General features: G+C 41.3%; 1 protein-coding gene across 1 annotated transcript in view; it reads left to right on the top strand.

The window, feature by feature from the left end:
* CABLES1 (Cdk5 and Abl enzyme substrate 1) overlaps window positions 1-26754 on the top strand; it is a 319853-nt gene that overhangs the window by 251759 nt on the left and 41340 nt on the right. The gene's annotated exons all lie outside the window — the stretch shown is intronic.

Below are 26754 nucleotides of genomic sequence, written 5' to 3' on the forward strand. Positions count from 1 at the left end.
TTCTCGCCATTAAATGGACTTTCTAAAGATACCATTATTTTCATCATATCTTATCATTTACTATAAAAAAATATATAAAATATGAGGAAAAAATGGAAAAAAACACACTTTTTCTAACTTTGTCCCCCAAAATCTGTTACACATCTACAACCACCAAAAAACACCCATGCTAAATAATTTCTAAATTTTGTCCAGAGTTTAGAAATACCCAATGTTTACACGTTCTTTGCTTTTTTTTGCAAGTTATAGGGCAATAAATATAAGTAGCACTTTGCTATTTCCAAACCACTTTTTTTCAAAATGAGCGCTAGTTACATTGGAACCCTGATATCTGTCAGGAATACCTGAATATCCCTTGACATGTATATATTTTTTTTTAGAAGACATCCCAAAGTATTGATCTAGGCCCATTTTGGTATATTTCATGCCACCATTTCACCACCAAATGCGATCAAATAAAAAAAATTGTTCACTTTTTCACAAATTTTTTCACAAACTTTAGGATTCTCACTGAAATTATTTACAAACAGCTTGTGCAATTATGGCATAAATGGTTGTAAATTTTTCTCTGGAATCCCCTTTGTTCAGAAATAGCAGACATATATGGCTTTGACGTTGCTTTTTGGTAATTAGAAGGCCGCTAAATGCCACTGCGCACCATGCGTGTATTATGCACAGCAGGGAAGGGGTTAATAAGGGAGCATGTAGGGAGCTTTTTGGGGTAATTTTAGCTTTAGTGTAGTGTAGTAGACAACCCAAAGTATTGATCTACGCCCATTTTGGTATATTTCATGCCACCATTTCACCGCCAAATGCGATCAAATAAAGAAAAACGTTAAATTTTTCAAAATTTTAGATTTCTCACTGAAATCATTTACAAACATTTTGTGCAATTATGGCACAAATGGTTGTAAATGCTTCTCTGGGGTCTCCTTTGTTCAAAAATAGCAGACATATATGGATTTGGTGTTGCTTTTTGGTAATTAGAAGGCCGCTAAATGCCACTGCGCACAACACGTGAATTATGCCCAGCAATGAAGGGGTTAATTAGGTAGCTTGTATGGAGTTTGCAGGGTTAATTTTAGCTTTAGTGTAGAGATCAGCTTCCCACCTGACACATCAGACCCCCTGATCCCTCCCAAAGAGCTCTCTTTCCTCCCCCACCCCAAAAATTGTCCCCGCCATCTTAAGTACTGGCAGAAAGTCTGCCAGTACTAAAATAAAAGGTATCCTTTTTTTATATATAGCATATTTACATATGCTGCTGTGTAAGATTCCCCCCCTTAGCCCCCAACCTCCCTGATCCCCCCCAAAACAGCTCTCTAACCCTCCCCCTTTGCCTTATTGGGGGCCATCTTGGGTACTGGCAGCTGTCTGCCAGTACCCAGTTTGCATGTAAAAATGTTTTTATTTTTTTTTTGTTTTTGTTTTTTCTGCAGTGTAGCTTTCCCCCCCCCCAAGACTAATCCCCCACCCCCTCCCAGATCCCTTAGATGACTTTAATCAGGGATTTTATCCCTCCTTTCTCCCCATAATAAAAGAAACCGTTTCTGTAGTGTAAGTGGTTCCCACCCGCTCCCTCCCCGTGCACGCGCCTGCCCACCACCCCCGTGCACGCGCGCCCGTGCGCGCCCCCGGCGATACCGCCCCTGATCCCGCCCCCCTCTCTGACCAAGAAGCCATCGATGGCCGCCCACCCACCTCCCACTTCAGCTCCCACCCACCAACGAATGCGGCCATCGATGTCCGGTGCAGAGAGGGCCACAGAGTGGCTCTCTCTGCACCGGAGGGGTAAAAAATGTTATTGCAGGATGCCTCAATATCGAGGCATCCTGCAATAACCGGAAAACAGCTGGAAGTGATCAGGATCGCTTCCAGCTGCTTTCCACACTGAGGACGTGCAGGGTACGTTCTCAGGCGTTAACTGCCTTTTTTCTGAGGACGTACCCTGCACGTCCTCAGTCGTTAAGGGGTTAAAGAGATGGGCCTATCATTTTTACAGTGTTGTTTGCTTTTGCCAGGCTTTGGTAGCACTGATATGCGGGCCTCTAATAGTTCTGTAGGGATATCTCCTCCTTCCAGGATGTGATTGAATATGGTAACTAAAATGGGGCTAATATCTTGTATAAGTGTTTTATAGAATATGCCTGAATATCCATCCGGGCCAGGCGCCTTGCCAATCTTTAGATTACGAATTGCTTGTTTCACTTCCTGAATAGTTATGTGTAAATTTAGTTTATCTAGATCCTCTATAGCAATTTTAGGTAAGTTACAATTTTGTAAAAAATCAGTTGTTTCCAAGTCTAGCTTGGGGGGATTGTTGTGTGCGGGGAGAGCATATAACCTTTGATAATAATGGGAAAAAGTGTCCGCAATAATCTGAGAGTGATAAGAAACCTGTCCATCTGATTTCTGGATTTGTGGCACAGATGTTACCCTAGACATTTGTTTTAGTTTATTAGCCAGCATTTTATCAGGTTTATTGGCTTGTATGAAATACTGGGCATCGACAAGTTTTAAAGATCTAGCTGCTTCATTTGTTAACAGTTTGTCAAGAGAATAGTTTTTATCTTTCAATAATCTAAGTGTCCCTACGTCATGTGTTGTTTGGTGTTGAGACTGAAGGTGTTTAATTTCCTGTTTAAGTTGCTGAACTTGTGTTAGATTATTCCTGTTCTGCTTATTAGATTCTTTTTTCAGGATACCCCTTGCAAATGCCTTAAGCGCTCCCCAAATATGCATGGGATTAGACACAAAATTTTGATTTGTCGCTAAAAAAGTCTGCGTTAATAACTTGTCCCTAAACAATGTTGAATTTATGGTCCAACTTCTACTTCTGGTGGGGTCAATCAAGCCTGATAGTTTTGTCAACACAATATTGTGGTCAGACTAAGTTGCAGGTAAGATATCTGAGGCCATTAGCAGTGGGGACATAATCTGGCTAACAAGGATATAATCAATCCGGGATTATACATTATGTGATGTGGAGTAGAATGTATAATCTCTTACTTTTGGATTTAGGTATCTCCAGCTGTCACTTAAATTATGATCCAAGAAAAAATCATACATGAGTTTTTTTGAGTTTCGGGAAGGAGTCGCTTGCGAGACCAAAGATTTATCTACATCTGTATTGACTACCAAATTAAAATCCCCCCCCCCTATGATTAAACGAGATTTCTCTTGTTAAGTGTGTTCAGTCCACGGGTCATCCATTACTTATGGGATATATTCTCCTTCCCAACAGGAAGTTGCAAGAGGATCACCCAAGCAGAGCTGCTATATAGATCCACCCCTCACATGTCATACCCAGTCATTCTCTTGCAAGTCTCAACAAAGGAGGTTGTGAGAGGAGACAGGAGTAATATTCTTCAATCAAAAGTTTATTATTTTAAAATAGCACCGGAGTGTGCTGTTTGTTCTCTCAGGCAGTATTTAGAAGAAGAATCTGCCTGCGTTCTTTCTATGATCTTAGCAGACGTAACTAAGATCCACTGGCTGTTCTCGCACATTCTGAGGAGCGGGGTACTTTCAGAGAATGGAATAGCATGCGGGGTCCCCCGCAAATGAGGTATGTGCAGTAAAATATTTTCTAGGAATGGAATTGACTATGAAAACACTGCTGTTACCCATATGACGTAAGTACAGCCTTTAATGCAGTAGTAGCGACTGGTATCAGGCTGATAAATGTATGCGCAGTTGAGTTATTTTCTAGGGACTAGAATTTAACTTTAAATACTGTTAGTACTGAAATAAATGTATGAGCCTTAACTGCAGTCGAAGCGACTGGTAGCAGGCTTAGTGATAACTTTGCATAACACTGGAAAGTTGTTTTTTAAAACGTTTACTGGCATGTTATTTGTTTTGTGAGGTACTTTGGTGATAAATCTTTTTGGGCATGATTTTTTTCCACATGGCTAATGTATTGCATAGACACCGTTATATCAGGTCTCCCACTGTTGTGATATGAGTGGGAGGGACCTTTTTTTAGCGCCTTGTTGCGCAGTTAAAATTCTAGCACAGTCTTCCTGCTTCTTCCTCTTTGATCCAGGACGTCTCCAGAGAGCTCAGGAGTCTTCAAAATTCATTTTTGAGGGAGGTAATCAGTCACAGCAGACCTGTGACAGTGTGTTTTGACTGTGAGAAAAGCGTTAAATCTTAAATTGATTATCCGTTTTGGGTATTGAGGGGTTAATCATCCTTTTGCTAATGGGTGCAATCCTCTGCTAATTTCATACATTTACTGTTTAAAATTAGTTGCTATAACCGTATTAGTTCGTTGTTATTTCAACTGTGACAGTTTTTTGTGTTTTTAAAAGCGCTGCAGCGTTTTTTATATTGCTTGTAAACTTATTGAAAGAAATTTCCAAGCTTGATAGCTTCATTGCTAGTCTGTTTAAACATGTCTGACACAGATGAATCTGCTTGCTCATTATGTTTAAAGGCCAATGTGGAGCACAATAGAAATATGTGTACCAATTGTATTGATGTTACTTTAAATAAAAGTCTGTCTTTACCGGTAAAGAGATTATCACCAGACAACGAGGGGGAAGTTATGCCGCCTAACTCTCCTCACGTGTCAGTACCTTTGCCTCCCGCTCAGGAGGTGCGTGAGATTGTGGCGCCAAGCACATCAAGGCACTTACAAATCACTTTACAAGATATGGCTAATGTTATGAAAGAAGTATTATCTAATTTGCCTGAGTTAAGAGGCAAGCGCGATAGCTCTGGGTTAAGGACAGAGCTCGCTGATAATATGAGGGCCATGTCTGACACTGCGTCACAATTTGCAGAACATGAGGACGGAGAGCTTCATTCTGTGGGTGACGGATCTGATCCAGGGAGACCGGATTCAGACATTTCAAATTTTAAATTTAAGCTTGAGAACCTCCGTGTATTACTAGGGGAGGTATTAGCGGCTCTGAATGATTGCGACACGGTTGCAATCCCAGAGAAATTATGTAGGCTGGATAAATACTATGCGGTACCGGTGTGTACTGACATTTTTCCTATACCTAAAAGGCTTACAGAGATTATTAACAGGGAGTGGGATAAACCCGGTGTGCCTTTTTCCCCTCCTCCGATATTTAGAAAAATGTTCCCAATAGACGCCACCACATGAGACTTATGGCAGACGGTCCCTAAGGTGGAGGGAGCAGTTTCTACTTTAGCCAAGCATACCACTATTCCGGTGGAGGATAGTTGTGCTTTCTCAGATCCAATGGATAAAAAATTAGAAGGTTACCTTAAGAAAATGTTTGTTCAACAAGGTTTTATATTACAGCCCCTTGCATGCATTGCGCCCGCCACTGCTGCAGCGGCTTTCTGGTTTGAGTCTCTGGAAGAGGCTATTCGCACAGCACCATTGGATGAGACTTTGAACAAGCTTAAAGCCCTTAAGCTAGCTAATGCATTTGTTTCGGATGCCGTTGTGCATTTAACCAAACTAACGGCTATGAACTCCGAATTCACCATTCAGGCGCGCAGAGCGCTATGGCTTAAATCCTGGTCAGCAGATGTAACCTCTAAATCTAAATTGCTTAATATTCCTTTCAAAGGGCAAACCTTATTCGGGCCCGGCTTGAAGGAGATTATTGCTGACATTACTGGAGGTAGGGGTCACGCCCTTCCTCAGGACAGGGCCAAATCAAAGGCCAAACAGTCTAGTTTTCGTGCCTTTCGTAATTTTAAGGCAGGAGCAGCATCAACTTCCTCCGCTCCAAAACAGGAAGGAACTGCTGCTCGTTACCGACAGGGTTGGAAAAGCAACCAGTCCTGGAACAAGGGCAAGCAGGCCAGAAAGCCTACTTCTGCCCCTAAGACAGCATGAAGAGAGGGCCCCCTATCCGGAAACGGATCTAGTGGGGGGCAGACTTTCTCTCTTCGCCCAGGCTTGGGCAAGAGATGTCCAGGATCCCTGGGTGTTGGAGATTATATCTCAGGGATACCTTCTGGACTTCAAAGCTTCTCCTCCACAAGGGAGATTTCATCTTTCAAGGTTATCAGCAAACCAAATAAAGAAAGAGGCTTTTCTTCACTGTGTACAAGACCTCCTAGTAATGGGGGTGATCCACCCAGTTCCGCGGACGGAACAAGGGCAAGGATTTTACTCAAATCTGTTTGTGGTTCCCAAGAAAGAGGGAACCTTCAGACCAATCTTGGACCTAAAGATCTTAAACAAGTTACTAAGAGTTCCATCATTCAAAATGGAGACTATTCAAACCATCCTACCCATGATCCAAGAGGGTCAGTATATGACCACAGTGGACTTAAAGGATGCCTACCTTCACATACCGATTCACAAAGATCATTATCGGTACCTAAGGTTTGCCTTTCTAGACAGGCATTACCAGTTTGTAGCTCTTCCCTTCGGGTTAGCTACGGCCCCGAGAATTTTTACAAAGGTTCTGGGCTCGCTTCTGGCGGTACTAAGACCGCCAGGCATAGCGGTGGCTCCGTACTTAGACGACATTCTGATACAAGCGTCAAGTTTTCAAAATGCAAGGTCTCATACAGAGATAGTTCTAGCATTTCTGAGGTCGCATGGGTGGAAAGTGGACATGGAAAAGAGTTCTCTGTTACCACTCACAAGGGTTCCCTTTCTAGGGACTCTTGTAGATTCTGTAGAGATGAAGATTTACCTGACGGAGTCCAGGTTATCAAAAATCCTAAATGCTTGCCGTGTCCTTCATTCCATTCCATTCCAAGCCCATCAGTAGCTCAGTGCATGGAAGTAATCGGCTTAATGGTCGCGGCAATGGACATAGTGCCATTTGCGCGCCTGCATCTCAGACCGCTGCAATTATGCATGCTGAGTCAGTGGAATGGGGATTATTCAGATCTGTCCCCTTTACTAAATCTGGACCAGGAGACCAGAGATTCTCTTCTCTGGTGGTTGTCTCGGATTCATCTGTCCAAGGGAATGACTTTTCGCAGACCAGATTGGACGATTGTAACAACAGATGCCAGCCTGGTAGGCTGGGGCGCAGTCTGGAATTCCCTGAAGGCTCAGGGATCATGGACTAAGGAGGAGAAACTCCTTCCAATAAACATTCTGGAATTAAGAGCGATATTCAATGCTCTTCTAGCTTGGCCTCAGTTAGCAACACTGAGGTTCATCAGATTTCAGTCGGACAACATCACGACTGTGGCTTACATCAATCATCAAGGGGGAACCAGGAGTTCCCTAGCGATGTTAGAAGTCTCAAAGATAATTCGCTGGGCAGAGTCTCACTCTTGCCATCTGTCAGCGATCTACATCCCAGGCGTGGAGAACTGGGAGGCGGACTTTCTAAGCCGCCAGACCTTTCACCCGGGGGAGTGGGGACTTCACCCGGAGGTATTTGCTCAACTGATTCTTCGTTGGGGCAAACCGGAACTGGATCTCATGGCTTCTCGCCAGAACACCAAGCTTCCTTGTTACGGGTCCAGGGACCTGGGAGCGGTGCTGGTAGATGCACTAGCAGCCCCTTGGATTTTCAACATGGCTTATGTGTTCCCACCGTTTCCGTTGCTGCCTCGTCTGATTGCCAGGATCAAACAGGAGAGAGCATCAGTGATTCTGATAGCGCCTGCGTGGCCACGCAGGACCTGGTATGCAGACCTAGTGGACATGTCGTCCTGTCCACCATGGTCTCTGCCTCTGAGGCAGGACCTTCTACTTCAGGGTCCTTTCAACCATCCAAGCCTAATTTCTCTGAGGCTGACTGCATGGAGATTGAACGCTTGATTCTCTCAAAGTGTGGTTTCTCGGAGTCGGTTATTGATACATTGATACAGGCTCGGAAACCGGTTACCAGAAATATTTACCATAAGATATGGCGTAAATATTTACATTGGTGTGAATCCAAGAGTTACTCATTGAGTAAGGTTAGGATTCCTAGGATATTGTCTTTTCTACAAGAGGGTTTAGAAAAGGGTTTATCCGCTAGTTCGTTAAAGGGACAGATTTCTGCTCTGTCTATTCTTTTACACAAACGTCTGGCAGAGAATCCAGACGTTCAGGCTTTTTGTCAGGCTTTGGCTAGGATTAAGCCTGTGTTTAAAACTGTTGCTCCTCCGTGGAGCTTAAACTTGGTTCTTAAAGTTCTGCAGGGTGTTCCGTTTGAACCTCTTCATTCCATTGATATTAAGCTTTTATCTTGGAAAGTTCTGTTTTTGATGGCTATTTCCTCGGCTCGAAGAGTCTCTGAGTTATCTGCCTTACATTGCGATTCTCCTTATCTGATTTTTCATTCAGACAAGGTAGTTTTGCGTACTAAACCTGGATTTTTACCTAAGGTTGTTTCTAATAGGAATATCAATCAGGAGATTGTTGTTCCATCATTATGTCCTAACCCTTCTTCAAAGAAGGAACGTCTTTTGCATAATCTGGACGTAGTCCGTGCCCTGAAGTTCTACTTACAGGCAACTAAGGATTTTCGGCAAACTTCTTCTCTGTTTGTCGTTTATTCTGGACAGAGGAGAGGTCAAAAGGCTTCGGCCGCCTGTCTCTCTTTTTGGCTTCGTAGCATAATACGTTTAGCCTATGAGACTGCTGGACAGCAGCCCCCTGAAAGAATTACAGCTCATTCCACTAGAGCTGTGGCTTCCACCTGGGCCTTTAAGAATGAGGCCTCTGTTGAACAGATTTGCAAGGCTGCAACTTGGTCTTCACTTCATACCTTTTCAAAATTTGACAAATTTGACACTTTTGCTTCTTCGGAGGCTGGTTTTGGGAGAAAGGTTCTACAGGCAGTGGTTCCTTCTTTTTAATGTTCCTGCCTTGTCCCTCCCATCATCCGTGTACTTTAGCTTTGGTATTGGTATCCCATAAGTAATGGATGACCCGTGGACTGAACACACTTAACAAGAGAAAACATAATTTATGCTTACCTGATAAATTTATTTCTCTTGTAGTGTGTTCAGTCCACGGCCCGCCCTGTCTTTTTTTGAGGCAGTTCTAAATTTTAATTAAAACTCCAGTCACCACTGCACCCTATAGTTTCTCCTTTCTCGTCTTGTTTCGGTCGAATGACTGGATATGACATGTGAGGGGTGGAGCTATATAGCAGCTCTGCTTGGGTGATCCTCTTGCAACTTCCTGTTGGGAAGGAGAATATATCCCATAAGTAATGGATGACCCGTGGACTGAACACACTACAAGAGAAATAAATTTATCAGGTAAGCATAAATTATGTTTTTCTCCATATAGTTAGCAATTTCCCTATCTTGGACAAGAATGGGACTTGAGAATCATTGGGGGCATATATGTTACCTATTATTACGTGAGTATCATGGATTCTACCTTTGACAATAACATATCTTCCCGCCTTATCTACTAATAATTCATCTTCCTTAAAATTAAGATTAGAATGAATAAGTATAGATACCCCACATTTCTTAGATTTACATGTGACGTGAAATTGAGTAGAATAACCTCTATCCCAATATTTGGGGTTTTTTGCTTTTGTGAAATGGGTTTCCTGCAGTAAGACTATGTGGGCCTTCAGGGATTTATAAGCATCTAGAGCCTTGCACCTCTTAACATTGGAGTGTAACCCTCTAACATTATGGGAGATTATATTTATAGACATTCTTTAACTATATGTGGGATACTCAAATAAAACAAACATTGGAACTTACCAACTTCTGTCCGGCTGGGCCCCCATCCCCTCATGGACACAGAACTATCAACCATATATTTCAGGATTTGTAAGAAATGGAGCATACCTATATAGAGTTCACAAATTGTTGAGATGGAAAAACATTCAATAGTTAACCTTAACAATAAAACAAGTAACAAGTGACCGTATTCGGTCAAAACCAGGATTCTAGATCCAAACATGTAATGAAAAAAGGGAGAACAGAAAAAATAAAGAACTTCGGGCATACAACACTGAATTTTTAAAATACATATAGAAATAAAAAAAAAATAAAAAAACATTTTTTTTTTCGGAACAAAGGTGGATCTCTCATTTGACCCTAGCTAAATGTATAAACTTTGGCATATTGAATAGCAGGGTTCAAGTCCAATAATCTGCAGCAAATTTCTTAGACTTGCACTCTCAGGGCAAGCCAAACAAGTCAATCAGGCCTACCATCTGGGAACAGATAATACAAAACAAAAGCTTCACCCATTAGGCTTATGTCGGACTCTCTGGTCCTTGGCTTCTCCTCTGTGTCTTTCCATTTTTGAGGATTGGTGTCCAGGAACGTGCTAGAGCTTTCCGCTGAAGTTTGGGGGATTGATCTGGTGGATGTGGTGTTTTATCAGTATGGAGCTTATTTAGGATTGACTGCCCCTCCTCCACTGTAACACATGAAAAGGAGGTTTTGTCCACTGTGAAGGACAGTCGAAAAGGAAACCCCCACCTATATTTAATCTGGGCATTGGGAAGTGCTGCTACAATTGGTTTAAATTCTCTCCTCTTCTTTAAAGTAATGGGCGAGAGATCAGCAAATATTTGGATCTTGTGGCCCTCGAAAGTGATTTCTGGAACTCCTTGAACAACCTGCATAATTCTATCTTTAATATGGTAGTAATGGAGTTTTGTTATTCGAGTATACAATTTTAAACAACTTTGCACTTTATTTCTATTTTCAAATTTGCTAGATGAACAGGAAGCATATATGCGCAGACACCAATCAGCAGCTAGCTCCCAGTAGTGCAGTGCCGCTCCTGAACCTACCAAGGTATGCAACAAAAGATAACAAGAAAATTAGACAAAAGAAATAAACTGGAAAGTTGTTCAAAATAGCATGCTCTATCCAAATCATGAAAGAAAAATGGTTGGTTTCATGTCCATTTAATTAATTATTGATACATAAACAAATCTTTAAGAAGCAGCTGGCAAATAGACTTGTAAAGGGCCATTAAACTCAAAAGTTCATTGCTATTAAAATGTATAATTATGCATCATTAAGAAACTGCCCGCAATAAGCATTAAAAAAAAAACTAACCGCCCGCAATAAGTATTAAGAAAAAAACCTAACCTTCCGCAATAAGCATTAAGAAAAAAATACAACAACCAACTACCTAATAAAATTATTAACCCCTAAATCTGCCAACCCCAACATCGCAAACTTCCTAATACATCTATTAACCCCTAAACCGCCAAACCCCACAAAGCAAATAATCAATAGGCCCCCTAACCGAACACCCCCTAAATTAACCTCATTACATAAATAAAAATAATCCTAAATTACAATTAAAATAAAAAAAACTATCATTACTTTAAAAATAAAGAAAACTAAGTTTAAACTAATCCAAAATTACAGAAAATAAAAAAGTCTAACATTACACAAAATAATAAACCACATTATCCAAAATAAAAAAATGAAACCTAATCCCTATTAAAATACCCCCCCCCCCAAAAAAAATAAAATAAAAACACTAATCTAAGAATAAACTACCAATATGTCAGGGTGCCAGGAATCAGACTGAGACGAGAAGTGCAAAAATAATCACACCTTTATTAATAGCAAAAAATAATAAAAAGTCCACAAGTCAAATAACAAGCCAGGAGACAAGACCAGAGCTGGTAGTCAGACGAGCCGAGTCAGGAGCCAAAGCGAATAGTCAGACGAGCCGGAATCTGGAACAAGGAAAACAGCAGAGTCAGGAACAAACCAGGGATCAGGAACCAGGAAGGACGTCAGACAGCCAGGTAATACACAGGAACTCTCACAAACAGGTCTGAGACAACGCAAAGGCAAAGCATACTGAACAGAGGCCCTTTAAATAATAAGTGATGACATCACAATTCTGAGACTGCATCCTGTCTCACATGGATGATGCACACCAGTCTGGCCATAAAAGGAAGTGCAGGAAATGAGCAGCATCCCCCACAATGCACCATAGTCAGGAAGAGAGGTGAGTAAAATGGCTGCCAGCAGCACATGGCAAACACAACAGGGAAAAAACCCTGACACAATAGCCCTTAAAAGGGCTTTTTGTAGGGCATTGCCCTAAAGAAATCAGCTCTTTTACATTAAAAATAAACCAAGTCCCCCCTAACAGTAAAACCCCCCACCCACCAAACCCCCCAAAATAAAAAAACCTAACACTAAAAAAACGAAACTACTCATTGCCCCTAAAGGGGCATTTGTATGGGCATTGCCCTTAAAAGGGCATTCAGCTGGTTTACTGCTCTTAAAAGGGCATTCAGCTCTTTTACAGCACCCAAATCCCTAATCTTAAAAAAAAAAAAAAAAACTAACACTAAGCCCCTAAATAGGTAGTCATGGTTTCTGAAGTTTGGCGGAGAAGGTCTTCTTCCAGGCGGGTCCATCATCTCCTATCTTCATCCACAGAGAAGGCAGAGGTGCAGAGTGGTCTTCCCAGATGTGGCGATCGGCGGCGGCGGTCCTCAGCGGCAGCGTGGAGGCTCCTCTTCATGTGATCGTCCGCCGCACACTGAATATTGAATGCAAGGTATCCCATATTTATTGGGGTATTTTGCATTCTTATTGCCTGATATTTTAAAATCAGCCAAAAGGATGAGAGCTAATGAAATCTTATTGGCTGATTTAAACAGCCAATAGGATTTCAGTAGCTCTAATCCTTTTGGCTGATTTCAAAATGTCAGCCAATAGGAATGCAAGGTACTCCAAATTGATTGTGGTACCTTGCATTCAATCTTCAGTTTACGACTAATATCAGATGAAGTGGAGCCTCCATGCCGCCGAGGAGCGCTGTCGCTGAGGATCCAGGCATCGGGAACACAGCTCTGCACCTCCGCTCCGCGCCACCTTTACTCCGGATGAAGATAGAAGATGATGGATCCGTCTGGAAGAAGACCTCCGCCGGGCTTCAGGAACAGTGAGTACCTATTTGGGGCTTAGGTTTAGGCTTTTTTATTTTAATATCTTTTTTTTTTTTATTATTATTTCTTTGGGGCTTGAAAAAGAGCTGTTTGCCCTTTTAAGGGCAGTAAAAGAGCTGAATGCCCTTTTAATGGCAATAATGATAAAAATGCCCCTTTAGGGGCAATGGGTAGTTTAGTTTTTTAAGTGTTAGTTTTTTTATTTTGGGGGTTTGGTGGGTGGGTTTTTTTACTGTTAGGGGGGATTTAGTATTTTTTAGAGGTAAAAGAGCTGTTTAAAGGGCCATAATACCCAAATGTTTAAACACTTGAAAGTGAGGCAGCATAGCTGTAAAAAGCTGACAGGAAAATATCACCTGAACATCCCTATGTAAAAAAGAAAGATATTTTACCTCAATAGTTTCTCAGTAGCCACATCCCATTGTACAGTACTTCTAAGCAACAAATCAGTATGTCTGTCCTGGGACAGCGGAAGGGGCGAGCTTACGTGCACTCTCATCTTATTTCCCTATTCAGTTTAAAGGAAGTTTGCTATGAAATCTCATGAGAGTTAAGTGAAATCTCATGAGATCACAGTAAAAGAGTTCATGACCTCAGCACTGCTGATGCTGATTGGCTGCTGTTCATTTCTTCATTTTTATTTTTTTTACCTGCAGCTGGGCTGCAGCGGAGTATAACCTTTTACACAGAACTTACTCTGCTGAGCTGAGGCAGTTGTGAGGTAAAATATCTTCCTTTTTTACATAGAGATGCTCAGGTGATATTTTCCTGTCAGCTTTTAACAGTTATACTGCATCAGTTTCAAGTGATTTAGCATATGAGTATTATGTCCCTTAAACTTAGGGCAATGCCGTACAAAAGGCCGTTTTAAGGGCTATTGGTAGTTTAGTATTAGATTAGGGGGTGTTTTTATTTTGGGGGGGATTTTTTAATTTTATAGGGGTATTTTGGATACCTTTTGTTTATGTTTTTCTGTAATGTTTTTTTTGTAACTTTAGCTTGGGGGGTTGTAGTTTTTAAACATAGACTGCCCTCTTGGCAGGCTTATTGCCTAAAATGCCTAGTTTTAAATATAAGCGTTTTTTGCAATAACGAAAATCAAATGCGTTAGCAGCTTTTGCCAACATTTTTTTTTGTATCTCTGTTAATTGACTGGGGTACCACCAAACAAATAACCATAAAATGTAGCCTTCTGAAAAAAAATTCACACAAAAATATACCTTTTATTGGTTTTATAATATATAAAATTAACACATTGAATATAACTGGCCAGTTTCAAACATTAGTTTCCCATTAACCTTCTTAACCTTATTAGAATATCTGTCTATATTGATGGGCAATACTCATTTTTTTTTTTTTAAATAAAATGTGTTCAATGCAACATATTACAATGGTTTTCTATTAAACATCCTGTACATTTTATATAAGAAATATAAATCCTCATTTTTTTCCTTCCAAATTTAGTTTCATTTTGTATTTAAGTCTACTTTCTTTGAAATATTATTTTAAGCTTGGTGTTCTCTGCTGTTGCTTGGCAACTTCAGCCGAGCAGGAATATAAAGCTATCGACTGACACACCATTGCTTTTCTCAATTTTTGTTCAATGATCTAAAAATAAGAGTACTGAAAAAACACAATCTCCAAAAGCCTCTGGCTAATTTGTAAAGCCTCCTATAGATGTTAAAAGGTTTCAGCATATCAGATAAAAATGATATGTTCTATATAAATGTATAATGTTTGCTTGGCATTTTACACTTTGTTTTGTAAATAAGTTAGCTTTCCCTTTTATCAACTGTAATATTTGAATATGTGAATATTAACATTCAGATTTTGATCCTCAGACTTCAGTATGAATATGTGGGAAATTTCAAATATAAATACCTCCTAAATAAAGGTATTTACACTAGGGGGTGCTATATACACACACAAAAAATGGCAGACATAACAACTATAGAGTCCTTAAATGCTTGAAGGGACAGTCAAGTTAAAAAAAAAACTTTCATGATTTAAATAGGGCATGTCATTTTAAACACTTTTCTAATTTACTTTTATCACCAATTTTGCTTTGTTCACTTGGTATTCTTAGTTTAAAGCTAAACCTAGGAGGTTCATATGCTAATTTCTAAGACCTTGAAGGTCGCCTCTAATCTGAAAGCATTTTGACAGTTTTTCACCACTAGAGGGCGTTAGTTCATGTGTTTCATATAGATAACATTGAGCTCACGCACGTGAAGCTCCTAGGAGTGAGCACTGATTGGCTAAAATGCAAGTCTGTAAAAAAAAAAATAAGAGGGCAGTTTGCAGAGGCATAGATAAAAGGTAATTACAAAGGTAAATCGTGTATTATTATAACTGTGTTAGTTATGCAAAACTGGGGAATGGGTAATAAAGGGATTATCTATCTTTTTAAACAACAATAAATCTGGTGTTGACTGTCCCTTTAAGACTTCCAGGCAATATCAGATGAAGACAGCGCTTTCCCAAACTTACTGGAAGTAGATCGCTAAAATAAAAGGAAGTAAGGGCACTACATGGTGCAGTAACAACCAACAAAGGGACACTATAGTTATTTTCAAAACTTTATACTCCTATCTGATGCTTTTGGAGCTGGCTGTGTCCTCTTAGTTGCCAAACAAATTGAACACTGTCTCTCTCAGGTGCTGGGATCTCCTTTAAAACTGGAACATAAAGCAAGCTAAAAGACTGGATATGTCTTGTGTAGCTCTCTAGCATGACTATTTTATCAGACTTATGTGTATATAAATTTATATAATATATTACAACAATTTCATATGCAATCAAACTGCAATAAACATATTATGATTATAACTGCTCCCACCGGTGTAGCAAATTCTTACGCGTTTCAGCTCATGTCTTACTCATAGATCCGGTCTATGAGTAAGGCATGAGCTGAAACGCATAAGACCTTTGTTATCGTTTGTGATGTTTTTTATGGAATGAATAAAATTTAGATTTAGCCTCTCACTCTGGTCTCCTTGTGTGTTCTACCATACAAATGTAAAAAAGCAGACATTCATCCATATATTCATATTGTATCTTCTATTCTATTGAGCATCAGTAATTCCTACTAGTATGATGGCCTGACCAGGGGAAAGCCATTACTTTCTGAGCCTTGTTATAGAGAAGCACAGGGAGTATGATTTCCAACAACTGACTCAGTGTCACAAAAGAGCAGATTCTAGGTTCATGACATAATTTGCGCATCTTTCTGTGGTGTTGATTAGTCACATATATTGATACAGTAACCTCAATAAATGCATTTATTTTTCATTTCAAGGAAAACTGAAAGCTCCAAATTACATAGTTGTGTCTAAACAGTGTATAGTTATTGTGCCATCAGTTTAAAATTTTTATAAGTTGATGTAGTAATGTTACGATTTTAATGTATTGCAAAATGCTAATATGTAGATTGTGTTTTTATTTATTTATTATAGCGCTGTAGTGGATCATGTCTGCCCAACATCGATAAATGCCGACAGCATATACTGTCGGCATTTATCATTGCACAAGCATTTCTTGTGAACTGCTTGTGCAATACCGCCCCCTGCACATTCGCAGCCAATACCGTTAGCAAGGGGTGTCAATCAACCTGATCGTATCCAATCGGGCTGATTGCTGTCTGCTGCCCCAGAGGTGGTGGATAAGTTAAGTTCAGGCTCGCTGGAAACATAAGTTAAGAAGCAGCGGCCTTTATGTTTCCGGCGAGCCTGAAGGCTCGCGCGTAAACTGCTGCATTCGCAGCATAATAAATAGGCCCCATAGTGTACCATCGGCTAGATTACGAGTTTTTTGCAAGTTATTGCCACTGCTCACCTCCCTATAGCGCTGCTATTCCAAGTTTGCAAAAACCTGGCGTTAGCAGACAATATTGCAGCGTTGAGCAAAATTGAGCTCCATACCGCACTCAAATACCTGCTTTGAGCTGGTTTTACGTGCTTGTGCACGATTTCCCCATAGACATCAATGTGGAGAGCCGGCTAAAAAAAAGCCTAACACCTGCAATAAAGGAGCGTAAAGCTTCATAACGCAGCCCCATTGATTCCTATGGGGAAAGAAAACTTATGTTTACACCTAACACCCTAACATAAACCCCGAGTTTAAACACCCCTAATCTGCCGCCCCTGACATCGCCACCACTTACATTACACTTATTAACCCCTAATCTGCCGCCCCCAACATCGCTGCCACCTACATTACACTTATTAACCCCTAATCTGCCTCCCCCAATGTCGTCGCTACCTACCTACACTTATTAACCCCTCATCTGCTGCCCCAATGTCGTCGCTACCTACCTACACTTATTAACCCCTAATCTGCCGCCCCAACATCGTTGCCACTATACTAGTTATTAACCCCTAAACCTAACCCTAAGTCTAACCCTAACACCCACTAACTTTAATATAATTAAAATAAATCTAAATAAAAATTACTATCATTACCTAACTAATTCCTATTTAAAACTAAATACTTACCTATAAAATAAACCCTAAGGCCTAGATTTGGAGTTTTGCGGCCAAAGGGGTGCGTTAGCTACGCGTGCTTTTTTCTGGCCGCACCTTTTAAATACTGCTGGTATTTAGAGTTCACAGAATGGCTGCATTAGGCTCCAAAAAGGGAGCTAGAGCATAATTTACCGCCACTGCAACTCTCAATACCAGCGGTGCTTACGGATGCGGCCAGCTTCAAAAACGTGCTTGTGCACGATTCCCCCATAGGAAACAATGGGACAGTTTGAGCTGGAAAAAAACCTAACACCTGCAAAAAAGCAGCGTTCAGATCCTAACGCGGCCCATTGTTTCCTATGGGGAAACACTTCCTAAGTCTGCACCTAACACCCTAACATGTACCCCGAGTCTAAACACCCCTAACCTTACACTTATTAACCCCTATTCTGCCGCCGCCGCTATCGCTGACCCCTGCATTTTATTATTAACCCCTAATCTGCCGCTCCGTACACCGCCGCAACCTACATTATACCTACGTACCCCTAATCTGCTGCCCCTAACACCGCCAACCCCTATATTATATTTATTAACCCCTAATCTGCCCCCACAATGTCGCCGCCAGCTACCTACAATTATTAACCCCTAATCTGCCGACCGCACCTCACCGCTACTATAATAAAGTTATTAACCCCTAATCCGCCTCACTCCCGCCTCAATAACCCTATAAGAAATAGTATTAACCCCTAATCTGCCCTCCCTAACATCAATTATTAACCCCTAATCTGCCGACCGGATCTCGCCGCTACTCTAATAAATGTATTAACCCCATAAAGCTAAGTCTAACCCTAACACCAACACCCCCCTAAGTTAAATATAATTTAAATCTAACAAAATAAATTAACTATTATTAAATAAATTATTCCTATTTAAAGCTAAATACTTACCTGTAAAATAAACCCTAATATAGCTACAATATAACTAATAATTATATTGTAGCTATTTTAGGATTAATATTTATTTCTCCAACATAGGTGTGTCCGGTCCACGGCGTCATCCTTACTTGTGGGATATTCTCTTCCCCAACAGGAAATGGCAAAGAGCCCAGCAAAGCTGGTCACATGATCCCTCCTAGGCTCCGCCTTCCCCAGTCATTCTCTTTGCCGTTGTACAGGCAACATCTCCACGGAGATGGCTTAGAGTTTTTTAGTGTTTAACTGTAGTTTTTATTATTCAATCAAGAGTTTGTTATTTTAAAATAGTGCTGGTATGTACTATTTACTCTGAAACAGAAAAGAGATGAAGATTTCTGTTTGTAAGAGGAAAATGATTTTAGCAACCGTTACTAAAATCGATGGCTGTTTCCACACAGGACTGTTGAGAGGAATTAACTTCAGTTGGGGGAACAGTGAGCAGACTTTTGCTGCTTGAGGTATGACACATTCTAACAAGACGATGTAATGCTGGAAGCTGTCATTTTCCCTGTGGGATCCGGTAAGCCATTTTTATTACAGACAGAAAAAAAGGGCTTCACAAGGGCTTTTAAGACTGTAGACATTTTCTGGGCTAAATCGATTTATATATAAACATATTTTATAATAGCCTTGAGGAATTATTTTAATCTTGGGAATTTTGTAAAATAACCGGCAGGCACTGTATTGGACACCTTATTCTCTAGGGGCTTTCCCTAATCATAGGCAGAGTCTCATTTTCGCGCCTGTATTGCGCACTTGTTTTTGAGAAGCATGACATGCAGATGCATGTGTGAGGAGCTCTGATACATAGAAAAGACTTTCTGAAGGCGTCATTTGGTATCGTATTCCCCTTTGGGCTTGGTTGGGTCTCAGCAAAGCAGATACCAGGGACTGTAAAGGGGTTAAATATAAAAACGGCTCCGGTTCCGTTATTTTAAGGGTTAAAGCTTCCAAATTTGGTGTGCAATACTTTTAAGGCTTTAAGACACTGTGGTGAAATTTTGGTGAATTTTGAACAATTCCTTCATACTTTTTCGCAATTGCAGTAATAAAGTGTGTTCAGTTTAAAATTTAAAGTGACAGTAACGGTTTTATTTTAAAACGTTTTTTGTACTTTGTTATCAAGTTTATGCCTGTTTAACATGTCTGAACTACCAGATAGACTGTGTTCTGAATGTAGGGAAGCCAAGGTTCCTTCTCATTTAAATAGATGTGATTTATGTGACACAAAATTTAGAGAAAATGATGCCCAAGATGATTCCTCAAGTGAGGGGAGTAAGCATGGTACTGCATCATCCCCTCCTTCGTCTACACCAGTCTTGCCCACACAGGAGGCCCCTAGTACATCTAGCGCGCCAATACTCCTTACTATGCAACAATTAACGGCTGTAATGGATAATTCTATCAAAAACATTTTAGCCAAAATGCCCACTTATCAGCGAAAGCGCGACTGCTCTGTTTTAGAAAATTCTGAAGAGCATGAGGACGCTGATGATATTGGTTCTGAAGGGCCCCTACACCAGTCTGAGGGGGCCAGGGAGGTTTTGTCTGAGGGAGAAATTTCAGATTCAGGGAAAATTTCTCAACAAGCTGAACCTGATGTGATTACATTTAAATTTAAGTTGGAACATCTCCGCGCTCTGCTTAAGGAGGTGTTATCCACTCTGGATGATTGTGAGAATTTGGTCATTCCAGAGAAACTATGTAAAATGGACAAGTTCCTAGAGGTCCCGGGGCCCCCCGAAGCTTTTCCTATACCCAAGCGGGTGGCGGACATTGTAAATAAAGAATGGGAAAGGCCCGGTATACCTTTCGTCCCTCCCCCCATATTTAAAAAATTGTTTCCTATGGTCGACCCCAGAAAGGACTTATGGCAGACAGTCCCCAAGGTCGAGGGGGCGGTTTCTACTCTAAACGAACGCACCACTATACCCATAGAAGATAGTTGTGCTTTCAAAGATCCTATGGATAAAAAATTAGAAGGTTTGCTTAAAAAGATGTTTGTTCAGCAAGGTTACCTTCTACAACCAATTTCATGCATTGTTCCTGTCACTACAGCCGCGTGTTTCTGGTTCGATGAGCTAGAAAAGGCGATCAATAATAATTCTTCTTCTTATGAGGAGATTATGGACAGAATTCGTGCTCTCAAATTGGCTAATTCTTTCACCCTAGACGCCACTTTGCAATTGGCTAGGTTAGCGGCGAAAAATTCTGGGTTTGCTATTGTGGCGCGCAGAGCGCTTTGGTTAAAATCTTGGTCAGCGGATGCGTCTTCCAAGAACAAATTGCTTAACATTCCTTTCAAGGGGAAAACGCTGTTTGGACCTGACTTGAAAGAGATTATCTCTGATATCACTGGGGGCAAGGGCCACGCCCTTCCTAAGGATAGGTCTTTCAAGGCCAAAAATAAACCTAATTTTCGTCCCTTTCGCAGAAACGGACCAGCCCCAAGTGCTACGTCCTCTAAGCAGGAGAGTAATACTTCTCAAGCCAAGCCAGCCTGGAGACCAATGCAAGGCTGGAACAAAGGAAAGCAGGCCAAGAAACCTGCCACTGCTACCAAGACAGCATGAGATGTTGGCCCCCGATCCGGGACCGGATCTGGTGGGGGGCAGACTCTCTCTCTTCGCTCAGGCTTGGGCAAGAGATGTTCTGGATCCTTGGGCGCTAGAAATAGTCTCCCAAGGTTATCTTCTGGAATTCAAGGGGCTTCCCCCAAGGGGGAGGTTCCACAGGTCTCAATTGTCTTCAGACCACATAAAAAAACAGGCATTCTTGCATTGTGTAGAAGACCTGTTAAAAATGGGAGTGATTCATCCTGTTCCATTAGAAGAACAAGGGATGGGGTTCTACTCCAATCTGTTCGTAGTTCCCAAAAAAGAGGGAACGTTCAGACCAATCTTAGATCTCAAGATCCTAAACAAGTTTCTCAAGGTTCCATCGTTCAAAATGGAAACCATTCGAACAATTCTTCCTTCCATCCAGGAAGGTCAATTCATGACCACGGTGGATTTAAAGGATGCGTATCTACATATTCCTATCCACAAGGAACATCATCTGTTTCTAAGGTTCGCATTCCTGGACAAGCATTACCAGTTTGTGGCACTTCCGTTCGGATTAGCCACTGCTCCAAGGATTTTCACAAAGGTACTAGGGTCCCTTCTAGCGGTGCTAACACCAAGGGGCATTGCAGTAGTACCTTACTTGGACGACATTCTGATTCAAGCGTCGTCCCTTCCTCAAGCAAAGGCTCACACGGACATTGTCCTGGCCTTTCTCAGATCTCACGGATGGAAAGTGAACGTAGAAAAGAGTTCTCTATCTCCGTCAACAAGGGTTCCCTTCTTGGGAACAATAATAGACTCCTTAGAAATGAGGATTTTTCTGACAGAGGCCAGAAAAACAAAACTTCTAAACTCTTGTCAAATACTTCATTCTGTTCCTCTTCCTTCCATAGCGCAGTGCATGGAAGTAATAGGTTTGATGGTAGCGGCAATGGACATAGTTCCTTTTGCGCGCATTCATCTAAGACCATTACAACTGTGCATGCTCAGTCAGTGGAATGGGGACTATACAGACTTGTCTCCGACGATACAAGTAAATCAGAGGACCAGAGATTCACTCCGTTGGTGGCTGTCCCTGGACAACCTGTCACAGGGGATGAGCTTCCGCAGACCAGAGTGGGTCATTGTCACGACCGACGCCAGTCTGGTGGGCTGGGGCGCGGTCTGGGGACCCCTGAAAGCTCAGGGTCTTTGGTCTCGGGAAGAATCTCTTCTACCGATAAATATTCTGGAACTGAGAGCGATATTCAATGCTCTCAAGGCTTGGCCTCAGCTAGCAAAGGCCAAGTTCATACGGTTTCAATCAGACAACATGACAACTGTTGCGTACATCAACCATCAGGGGGGAACAAGGAGTTCCCTGGCGATGGAAGAAGTGACCAAAATCATTCAATGGGCGGAGACTCACTCCTGCCACTTGTCTGCAATCCACATCCCAGGAGTGGAAAATTGGGAAGCGGATTTTCTGAGTCGTCAGACATTTCATCCGGGGGAGTGGGAACTCCATCCGGAAATCTTTGCCCAAATTACTCAACTGTGGGGCATTCCAGACATGGATCTGATGGCCTCTCGTCAGAACTTCAAGGTTCCTTGCTACGGGTCCAGATCCAGGGATCCCAAGGCGACTCTAGTAGATGCACTAGTAGCACCTTGGACCTTCAAACTAGCTTATGTATTCCCGCCGTTTCCTCTCATCCCCAGGCTGGTAGCCAGGATCAATCAGGAGAGGGCATCGGTGATCTTGATAGCTCCTGCGTGGCCACGCAGGACTTGGTATGCAGACCTGGTGAATATGTCATCGGCTCCACCATGGAAGCTACCTTTGAGACGAGACCTTCTTGTTCAAGGTCCGTTCGAACATCCGAATCTGGTCTCACTCCAACTGACTGCTTGGAGATTGAACGCTTGATCTTATCAAAGCGAGGATTCTCAGATTCTGTCATTGATACTCTTGTTCAGGCCAGAAAGCCTGTAACTAGAAAAATTTACCACAAAATATGGAAAAAATATATCTGTTGGTGTGAATCTAAAGGATTCCCTTGGGACAAGGTAAAAATTCCTAAGATTCTATCCTTTCTTCAAGAAGGTTTGGAGAAAGGATTATCTGCAAGTTCCTTGAAGGGACAGATTTCTGCCTTGTCTGTGTTACTTCACAAAAAGCTGGCAGCTGTGCCAGATGTTCAAGCCTTTGTTCAGGCTCTGGTTAGAATCAAGCCTGTTTACAAACCTTTGACTCCTCCTTGGAGTCTCAATTTAGTTCTTTCAGTTCTTCAGGGGGTTCCGTTTGAACCCTTACATTCCGTTGATATTAAGTTATTATCTTGGAAAGTTTTGTTTTTGGTTGCAATTTCTTCTGCTAGAAGAGTTTCAGAATTGTTCTCCTCCTTATCTGGTGTTCCATGCAGATAAGGTGGTTTTACGTACTAAACCTGGTTTTCTTCCGAAAGTTGTTTCTAACAAAAACATTAACCAGGAGATAGTCGTGCCTTCTTTGTGTCCGAATCCAGTTTCAAAGAAGGAACGTTTGTTGCACAATTTGGATGTTGTTCGTGCTCTAAAATTCTATTTAGATGCTACAAAGGATTTTAGACAAACATCTTCCTTGTTTGTTGTTTATTCTGGTAAAAGGAGAGGTCAAAAAGCAACTTCTACCTCTCTCTCTTTTTGGATTAAAAGCATCATCAGATTGGCTTACGAGACTGCCGGACGGCAGCCTCCTGACAGAATCACAGCTCATTCCACTAGGGCCGTGGCTTCCACATGGGCCTTCAAGAACGAGGCTTCTGTTGATCAGATATGTAAGGCAGCGACTTGGTCTTCACTGCACACTTTTACTAAATTTTACAAGTTTGATACTTTTGCTTCTTCTGAGGCTATTTTTGGGAGAAAGGTTTTGCAAGCCGTGGTGCCTTCCATCTAGGTGACCTGATTTGCTCCCTCCCTTCATCCGTGTCCTAAAGCTTTGGTATTGGTTCCCACAAGTAAGGATGACGCCGTGGACCGGACACACCTATGTTGGAGAAAACAGAATTTATGTTTACCTGATAAATTACTTTCTCCAACGGTGTGTCCGGTCCACGGCCCGCCCTGGTTTTTTAATCAGGTCTGATAATTTATTTTCTTTAACTACAGTCACCACGGTATCATATGGTTTCTCCTATGCAAATATTCCTCCTTTACGTCGGTCGAATGACTGGGGAAGGCGGAGCCTAGGAGGGATCATGTGACCAGCTTTGCTGGGCTCTTTGCCATTTCCTGTTGGGGAAGAGAATATCCCACAAGTAAGGATGACGCCGTGGACCGGACACACCGTTGGAGAAAGTAATTTATCAGGTAAACATAAATTCTGTTTTTACAGGCAACTTTGTATTTATTTTAACCAGGTACAATAGCTATTAAATAGTTAAGAACTATTTAATAGCTAAAATAGTTAAAATAATTACAAAATTACCTGTAAAATAAATCCTAACCTAAGTTACAATTAAACCTAACACTACACTATCAATAAATTAATTAAATACAATACCTACAAATAACTACAAATAACTACAATTAAATAAACTAACTAAAGTACAAAAAATAAAAAAGAACTAAGTTACAAAAAATAAAAAAATATTTACAAACATTAGAAAAATATTACAACAATTTTAAACTAATTACACCTACTCTAAGCCCCCTAATAAAATAACAAAGACCCCCAAAATAAAAAAAATGCCCTACCCTATTCTAAATTAAAAAAGTTCAAAGCTCTTTTACCTTACCAGCCCTGAAAAGGGCCATTTGCGGGGCATGCCCCAAATAATTCAGCTCTTTTGCCTGTAAAAAAAACATACAATACCCCCCCCCCAACATTACAACCCACCACCCACATACCCCTAATGTAACCCAAACCCCCCTTAAATAAACCTAACACTAAGCCCCTGAAGATCTTCCTACCTTATCTTCACCATGCCAGGTTTACCGATCCGTCCTCCGAAGTCTTGATCCAAGCCCAAGCGGGGGCTGGCGATCCATAATCCGGCTGAAGTCTTCTATCAAGCGGCAGCTGAAGAGGTCCAGAAGAGGCTCCAAAGTCTTCATCCTATCCGGGAAGAAGAGGAGATCCGGACCGGCAACCATCTTGATCCAAGCGGCATCTTCTATCTTCATCCGATGACGAACGGCTCCATCTTGAAGACCTCCAGCGCGGATCCGTCCTCTTCTTCCGACGTCCAACTGAAGAATGAAGGTTCCTTTAAGGGACGTCATCCAAGATGGCGTCCCTCGAATTCCGATTGGCTGATAGGATTCTATCAGCCAATCGGAATTAAGGTAGGAAAATTCTGATTGGCTGATGGAATCAGCCAATCAGATTCAAGTTCAATCAGATTGAGCTCGCATTCTATTGGCTGTTCCGATCAGCCAAGTTTACGGTATGGATCTTGACGGTATAGGCTGTACCGCTCACTTTTTGGCCGGACAGGCAAACTCGTAATACCGGCGCTATGGAAGTCCCATTGAAAAAGGACTTTTTGAAAGCTGCGGTAGTTACGTATCGTTACGGCCAAAAAAGTGTGTGGTACAGATATACCTGCAATAATCCCTTTAGTGGGGAGCAGCCATGCTAATGTATAATAATATATGTTTTTAAAGGGACAGGTGATTATTGTATTTTTTTAATATTAAAGGGCAGCTCTTCATATTCGTGCTTTACTGGGGAAAAAAAGAATACCAAAAAAATTATGTTTACTGTCCTTTTAAGAAATACATTGCAACTTTTAACCAGAAAACACTACTAAAATGAATTGTAACTTTGCTGCCAATAAGTCTTTTATTTAATATGATGTAAATGTTGTGGGGTGTTTTGTGTAGGAAGGATGCCTACAGCAGAAAAAAACACTGGGAATGATTGTGGTTGCATCACTTTTTCAACAGCACATCAGTCAGCAACTGCCTGGGACTAAGCGCATCATGTGTGGCAATGCAGTAGAGACAGAGAGAAACTATACTGGGAATTGCACTGGCTTTTATAACGGCATTATATCGCTTTCTTTAAATATGGTCTGTAGAAATTTAAAGGGATATAAAGTAGTTCTCCTATAGTAAATACAAATATGTTACTTCAAAGTAAACATAAAAAGAAACTGATTGTGTAAAAAGAAACAACAAAAAACAACTAACTTGTTTTCTTGCAATAATAGCACTTAGACATTCTCATTGTAGCCCCTGCCCTCAGGGAGATAAAAGAGCAGACATTTTTTAAAGTTAAGTTGCATTCTGCCTCTACTGGGCATGCACAAAACAGACTTAGGGGCCGATTTATCAAGGGCAAATAATCTGTTTCCGTGCAAGCTTTTAGGCTTGCCGGAAACAGGAGTTAAGCTCAGAGGCGGGGGACAGCAATCCACCTGATCGCATATGATCGGGTTGATTGACACCGAAGCTGCAGGGGGGGGGGGCATTGCACAGTTCACTGCTTGTGCAATGATAAATGCCGACAGTGTATGCTGTCGGCATTTATCGATGTCCGCCAGACACATGATAAATCAGCCCCCCTCTATCTAGCATTATCTGAATAGTAAACAGGATCATGTTACTCTAGAAGTTTTATGACATTGAGCTATAAATTCCTTCCTGTAGAGACCACAACCTCCTTGTAGGGCTGTGACAGGAAGTTATGGACACAAATTAAGTTAAAAATAAGAAATAACAGATGAATAATACATATTGCAATGGTTAAAGGGACATGAGACCCCAAAAAGTTCTTTCATGATTAGATAGAACATACATTTTTAAACAACTTTCCAATTTACTTCTTTCACATAATTTACTTCATTCTCTTGGTATCATTTGTTGAAAAGCATATATAGATAGGCTCAGGAGCTGAGAGCTAGCTGCTGATTGGTGGCTGCACATATATGCCTCTTGTGATTGGCTTACTGGTTTGATCAGCTAGTTCCCAGTAGTGTAT

This window comes from Bombina bombina, chromosome 5 (genome assembly GCF_027579735.1).
Source record: "Bombina bombina isolate aBomBom1 chromosome 5, aBomBom1.pri, whole genome shotgun sequence".
Classification (NCBI taxonomy): Eukaryota; Metazoa; Chordata; class Amphibia; order Anura; family Bombinatoridae; genus Bombina; species Bombina bombina.